The sequence below is a fragment of the Cornus florida genome, unplaced genomic scaffold, assembly GCF_030987335.1.
Source record: "Cornus florida cultivar Cherokee Brave unplaced genomic scaffold, ASM3098733v1 CherokeeBrave_3.0.0_Hap2_Chr10, whole genome shotgun sequence".
Classification (NCBI taxonomy): Eukaryota; Viridiplantae; Streptophyta; class Magnoliopsida; order Cornales; family Cornaceae; genus Cornus; species Cornus florida.
The window spans coordinates 55,147,981-55,154,827 of record NW_026775580.1 but is presented as its reverse complement, the minus strand read 5'-3'; the positions used below and the strand labels follow the sequence as shown (position 1 = coordinate 55,154,827).

The following is a 6,847-nucleotide window of genomic DNA, read 5'->3' as shown; positions in this document are numbered from 1 at the left end:
GTAAAAAGAGAATATTTTGCCAATTAAGGCCTGTTTGGGAGGTGTTTTGTTTTGTTTTAGGCTTGCTACAGTAACCTCTTTTAAGCCCAAAACATGTTTGGTTGGACTTGTTTTGTTTCAAACAGTTGTAAAACATTGTCAAAATTGGGCCCAAAATATGAAACACCACATTGGTGTTTTTTGTTGTTTTGGTTTTATTTTGGGTAAGAATTATTGTAGTGGAAGAAGCAAAAACGAGCATTTAACTGTAGCGGATGCAACAATTGTTTCATGTATAAAACCAAAAAGTTGCAACAATCTAGGGTTTGCTTTGCTCGTTCGGTCTGGCGATTCTGGGCGACGGCTGGGCAACAACTGAGAAGGATGGTTCCACTGCTGTTTTCGGCCGATCTCTTCGACGATCTCTAACCAGGTGCATGCCTCTCTCTCTTGTTTTATCTTTTCCTCCATTTTATTTTCCTCTGTGAAACAGTTCTTGCCCCTCTTGTGTTATTTCGGCTTCCACCAATTGATCCTTTTCATTAAAACCTCATTCAACCCACATGGTTGATTCTCAATTTCTAAGGCTAATTTGCCTACTTGTATTGCATCCAGTCTATTTTGTGAAGGTTCTCTGGTTAACAGAAAGAATATTTTTTTCTATACAATTTGGCATATAGTTTATTGGGTGCCTCAATATGTTTTCAGTAATTGGGTTTCCTAAATTTCAAGGGTTCGTGCCCTAATTCACATTTGCTACATATTTATATCTGTGAATGTATGTCTGTTTTGTTCTGACATAATTACTGGGTTTCATTTTCTTAGCCGAAATCAAGGGTGCCAGTTTTCAATTCTTCATATAAATCACAAAATAAATTTATGACGTGTATCATTGCTCTTTGTTTTAAAATTCTTGACATAACATTTAGAAAACCTGAACCAAACAAGTCATGAATTTTTTTATTTTTTTTTTGTTAAATTACCTAAATCTTTTTTCTTAATTTATATAATTACCCCAAAACAATGTTGGTATGAATTACTGGTTGAAAAAAATGTTGGTCTGAATGTCACTTTTTTGCTAGGCTATACAATATACATGATTGTGCATATTTTGCCTCTAGCTTTTTTTCAAGTTCAATCTATATGATCATACAGAAAAAGACCCAATTAACAATATCTTTGTTTCTGTCAAAGAAACTGTGGAATTAAACACCTTTTTTGTTCAATGTGGACTTTAGTGACAATGAATGGGAAGAAAAGGGGATGTATGAAGAAAGGTGAAAAGAGGACTGAGTTGGATGCTTTATTATTCTTTAACAAAAAATTTCAATTTAACAAAGATAATTCATGGTTGTTGTCATGGATGGTCTTACTCAAACATCTTATGGCCACATGAGGCTCAATCTAAAAGGGGGGGTCCGATTTTCTTGAAAGAGGGAATTGAATCGGGTAACAGAAAATCACAAAGTCTGCCAAACTCAAATTTTATAAATGTTCATAACTGAATTTCTATTGTCGGGTAAAAAAAAATGGTGAAATTTGATGGGATTTGTAAATTAGTTTAGTTGTAAGTTTGTAGCTTATGTTTAATTGCTGCATTTCAAAATTTAAAATTATAATGCTTGATTGGGGTTACATTTGGAGGATAATTGAAGTTCATATGCGTAGGGATGCTTTTGGGTTATGTTAATTGATTTTGGATGACACCTTTCAAATATTAGTGCTAGATTTATAAGGTTTTAGTAGTAATACCACACTCAGTTTTGACATGTGGTTAGAGTTCTCGGCTCAGATCTCAAAAGTGTTGCAAATCAATGTAGATGTGTCATCAAGGCTTTCCTGGTTTCTATCTGGTATATTTTGAGGGTATAAGTTCATACTCTTTTTAGACAAAAATAAAAAATAAAAATAAGAGAAACATATGAAATATTGAAAACCGTTCACAAGTATGGACTACGTTTCCCACGTATAAATAGACCTTCGAACATGTGTATGTCATGTGGGTGAGTACATTGAACTCATAATGACATACTTTAGGTGACATAGCACACTAAGACTTGATGTTAAGTGTTAACTCCATACACTTTAAACACTGTCTACATTTTATTACATAAAGTCTTATTTTTCTAATAACATCTTCATTTATATCAACTATAAAAACATTTTCTATACAAGGGTGGTGTATGAAAAATTAGGACACACCAGTAAAACTATGGAATCAAAACTACCCATTCTTTTCTTCTAGGAGTGGGTGACAGTGGGTCACATGAATTCTTTTCTTCTAGCTATCAGCGTGTGAGTAGTGAAAGAGAGAGAGAGAGAGCAGTGAACTTTAACTGAGTGCCAAAAAGAGGTGGGTGCACTGCATATATTTTGATGCAATACCCATTCCTTGTATTATATGTACAAAAAATAATAACCCTCAATGTACCACTTAAACTTTAGTAACTCAACTGTGAGAATTCTGTTAGCTTATTCTCTCATTCTTTAGGTCATCTTTTTCTTAACCGTGCCATGCTGAATGTTTAGTTTCTTCAAGTAAGTGTAGGATAATTGTTTTGCATTATTTCTGAAAAAGTGAAATATCTAAACCGATCAAATTGGACATCCAATAAAGTAAACATGGGATATGGATTTATTAAATGAAAATCCGACAAACAGATCGGATCGACCATCATCCACTTCCTATCCAATCCGTTCACAGGTTTAGTGCCAAATAATATAAAGAATTATTTGTTTCAACTTTAATTATTTTATACATTTTGTGTGGCTTCTAAGAAAATAGTAAGAAATCATTCATTAAATTCGGATCTGGGCCTGAGCCATTGGTAGAATCCCTCCAATGGCTTAGGCCCAAATCCGAATTTAGCCGAGGAAAGGTCCTAAAAAATATCAATTTTACTAGAATCTGCTTCTAAAAATGAAAAATTCTGGCTAACTTTAACTAATCAGTTGTCAAAAGGCCAAACTAGCCATCACTCTGAGAAGATAAGAAACCAAGTAAGAACTTAATTTATTATTATCCACTTTTAGTGAGTTAAGCTTCTCCTGAAAAGATCCATTCAACTTCTGTTCCTCTAGGAACAAAAATAGAATATCAGACCAGAAACTCAAGATGAAAATATGTATATGTCCACAACTAGATCATAAAAAATAGGAAATACCTTGTAATTTTAGCTGTACATTAGCCAGTTTGGTACACTCTTTCTCAAGTTCCATCCCCAATTGTTTTACTTTTAACTCATGAGATGCTTGAATTGCTGCTAGAGATCTATTTTTCTCTTCTATTTTTCTCAAGTTCCATCCCCAATTGAATTACTTTTAACTCATGAGATGCTTGAACTTATAGGGCTTTGAGTTATTGAAGTAATAGTATGAGTTATTAAAGTAATATATATTATTTTTGTTGTTATTAATTATAGTGTTGTTATTAATTTGTTAAATGGATATCAATGTTGAGAATGTGGAACAATATGGTGAATATATGACAATTGAAGAAGAAGGGGTGGCTGAAGTTATGAAAGATGGAAAAGTGTTATGGGATGACTCACTTACTGAAAAATTCTGTAATATTATGGAGGAACAAGTTAGGGCTGACAATCGTACTGAGACAACATTTAATCCAAAAGGTTGGACTATTATGGTAAAAGAAATGAAGGTTCAAACAGGGATAAAATTTGACAAAACCCAACTTCGGAATAAGTTTAACCAATTGAGGACAATTTATATCGAGTTTAAGAAATTGTTATCGGAGACTGGCGTGGGATATAACCATGAGACGGGCATAGTTATAGTTGAGGAAGAGAGATGGGGCAGGTTGAGCAAGGTTAGTAATTTAATTATTAGTCCTAAATAAATAATAAAATATCGTATATTATTTGTTATGAGGTTAATATTGTAACAAAATTTAGTAGGTTATTAAGGATACAAATAAGTTTCGTAGACATGGATATAAGCATTTTGACAAGATGTCGACTATATTTGGGCACACATATGCAACAGGAATGCATGCCCACCCCTCTACTACAGCACCTACAGCAATCATTTTGCCCACTCCCAATGATGACGATGATGAGGAAGAGGGTTGTCACGTCAGTCCCCCACCTTTACGTAAAGGTAAGAAAGCCAAAATAGATAGTTTATCTCCCAGTATGGCTGCATTCTTGTCAGGCATGGATGAGAATTCTGCGAGGAGAACTGAGAGAATGGAAGCTGCAATAGAGAAAGCAATTAAAGCATCTTCTACTTCTACTCGTGTATCTTCATGTGAGAAAGAAGATGATGAAGTTCTCTCTCCCTCTAAAAAAGGATAAAGATGATGAAATGTTTAAAGCCTGCATGCTCCTTTTACAAAAAATACCTGGAATTGAGATGGCCCAATTCGCTAAGGTATCAAAGTTGTTACATGATTCTGAGAAGTGGCAGAAATTTTTTCTCAGTTCTCCTGAGGAGATAAGAATTGGTTGGGCACTGAATGTTTGAGTCTTTCTTTATGGATGATTGTGTTTTGTTGTTTATTTAACTTATTACTATCTCACATTTGGATGACTGTAATAACTAAATACTTTTATTTCTTGGATGACTGTACTGCTATTATTTAAATGTTTTTCTTCTTAAGTTAAATGTTTTGCTTATTAACTTAAATATTTTATTTATTACTTAAATGTTAAGCTTATTAACTCAAATGATTTGTTTATTATTTAACTGTTTTGTTTATTATTTAATTGTTTTGCTTATTAACTTAAATGCTTTGCTTCTATTAAATCTTTAAATAGGGCAATGGATATGTGGAACCATATAAGAAGAATAATTCAATTTTATGATGATGAGGAGGACAATGAGAGTGTCTTAATATTTGCTACTCTTTTAGAAGAGTAGAACTTCTATCAAAAGAGGCGTTGTAGGGATTCAATTTTACAAGGGGAAACGTATGTTATGGAGATTTTAAACAGCCACAGAGAAAGATGTTATGAAAATTTTAGGATGTACCCTGAAGTTTTTAGAACATTGTGTAGTACCCTGAAAGGTATAGGGCTGAAAGATTCTAAATTTTTAACTGTTTTATGAACAAGTGGCAATCTTTTTGCTCACTTTATCTCATAATCAAAGGAATTGTGTTGTAACTGAGAGATTTCAACACTCCACTGAAACCATTTCCAGACACTTCCATGCTGTGTTACATGCAGTATGTCAGTTAAGCACTCATATCATTGCCCCTCCTGATTTTTCTGTGATTCCGAATAAGATTAGAGAGTCTTCTAGGTTTTTCCCTTACTTCAAAAATTGCGTGGGAGCTATAGATGGAACCCACATTCCTGCAACTCTGCCAGCAAGTACACAACTTCCATTTCGTGGTAGAAAGGGTTATACCACACAAAATGTAATGGCTGTATGTGACTTTGACATGAGGTTCACATATGTGCTAGCTGGGTGGGAAGGCTCCGCTAATGATTCGAGAATCCTAAAGGAGTCTATTGAGAATGAAGCAATGAACTTTCCAGCTCCACCAGCAAGTAATATTATCTTACAAATTCACTTAATATATGGTTAGTTTATTATACTGTATATATCTTTATGTATTCTAAACATGACAGGTAAGTATTATTTGGTAGACTCAGGATATGCCAACAAGCCTGGTTATTTGGCCCCATTTCGAGGTCATACTTACCACTTTTAGGAATACCGTAGGACTAGACAACCTCGTGGTCGGGAGGAAGTGTTCAATCATAGGCATTCATCTTTGAGAAATATAATTGAGCGATGCTTTGGGTTGTTGAAGGTGAGATTCGCTATTTTGAGGGCAATGCTTCCTTATAAGTTTTCAACACAAGTATTGATTGTAATGGCTTGTTGCACATTACACAATTTCATCAGAAATCAGCATCCGCCTGATGATTTATTTGATGGTAACGATCCTCTTCAAAGTGATAGTGAAGATGATGAAATTGTTAAGCATGTGCCTTCGGCTCAGCTTCGAGAAATGGATCAGTTGCGTAATATTATTGCTGATCGAATTTGGAATTCTCTTTAGCACTTTTGATCCTTCTAAAAGTGATGGTATATTTTTTCTTTTATATGTCATATATTTGTTGCTATTGTAAGCTTGTAATATATATATGTAATATAAATCATTTTTGCAGATATATAATTCAACTTAAATGCTATTATTGCAGATATGAAGTGTGTTGATGCTCTCTTAAAGGCCACATGTACTGTTATGAAGATGATGTGTCGTTGCCATTGTCATCCACTTTATGAACTTCTTATCAATTTTTACTGACAATTATGTATTGTTAATGCTTTGTTCTAAACATTTTATGTACAACTTAAACTTGTTTAATTTGTTGGTTGAATATTTAAAGACTTGTAAATGGTATACACTCTATTTCAATTATGCTTTCAGTTGGGTTTGTTTTTATTTTAATGTTGTGTTAGACTATATAGGTAACAGGATAATAAAATTGAAGCAGGTTATTGCAAAGAACTTGTAAATAGGTTATTGCTAATTTTTTTTACAAATGTTGACTCTCGTGTAGTATAGTAAAATGTGACTAGAAATGTTTTTATTTTTAATGTTGTGTTGAACTATACAGGTATAGTGATAATAAAATTGAAGTGGGTTATTGCAAACAACTTGTAAATAGGTTATTGAAAAAATTAATATATATATATGTTTGTGGGTTCAAATTTCTCCATATCTATTAAAAATATGATAACTATTTATAAATATACATAAAATTTATAAAAACAAATTAAAAACAAGGATAACCAAACATGTTTTTTTTTTTTTGTTTTACAACAGTTGGACTGACCAAACATGTTTTGTTTTCAAAAATTTTGAAACGCATGACTTACCAAACATGTTTTG

General features: G+C 33.1%; 1 long non-coding RNA gene across 1 annotated transcript; it reads left to right on the top strand.

Annotated features, from left to right (window-relative positions):
* The first annotated feature begins 286 nt into the window (after positions 1-286).
* Positions 287-6,463, top strand: LOC132279251 (uncharacterized). The gene is made up of 2 exons (XR_009471273.1): positions 287-412; positions 6,153-6,463. It is a non-coding gene; the product is annotated as an uncharacterized LOC132279251 (long non-coding RNA).
* Positions 6,464-6,847: the final 384 nt, after the last annotated feature.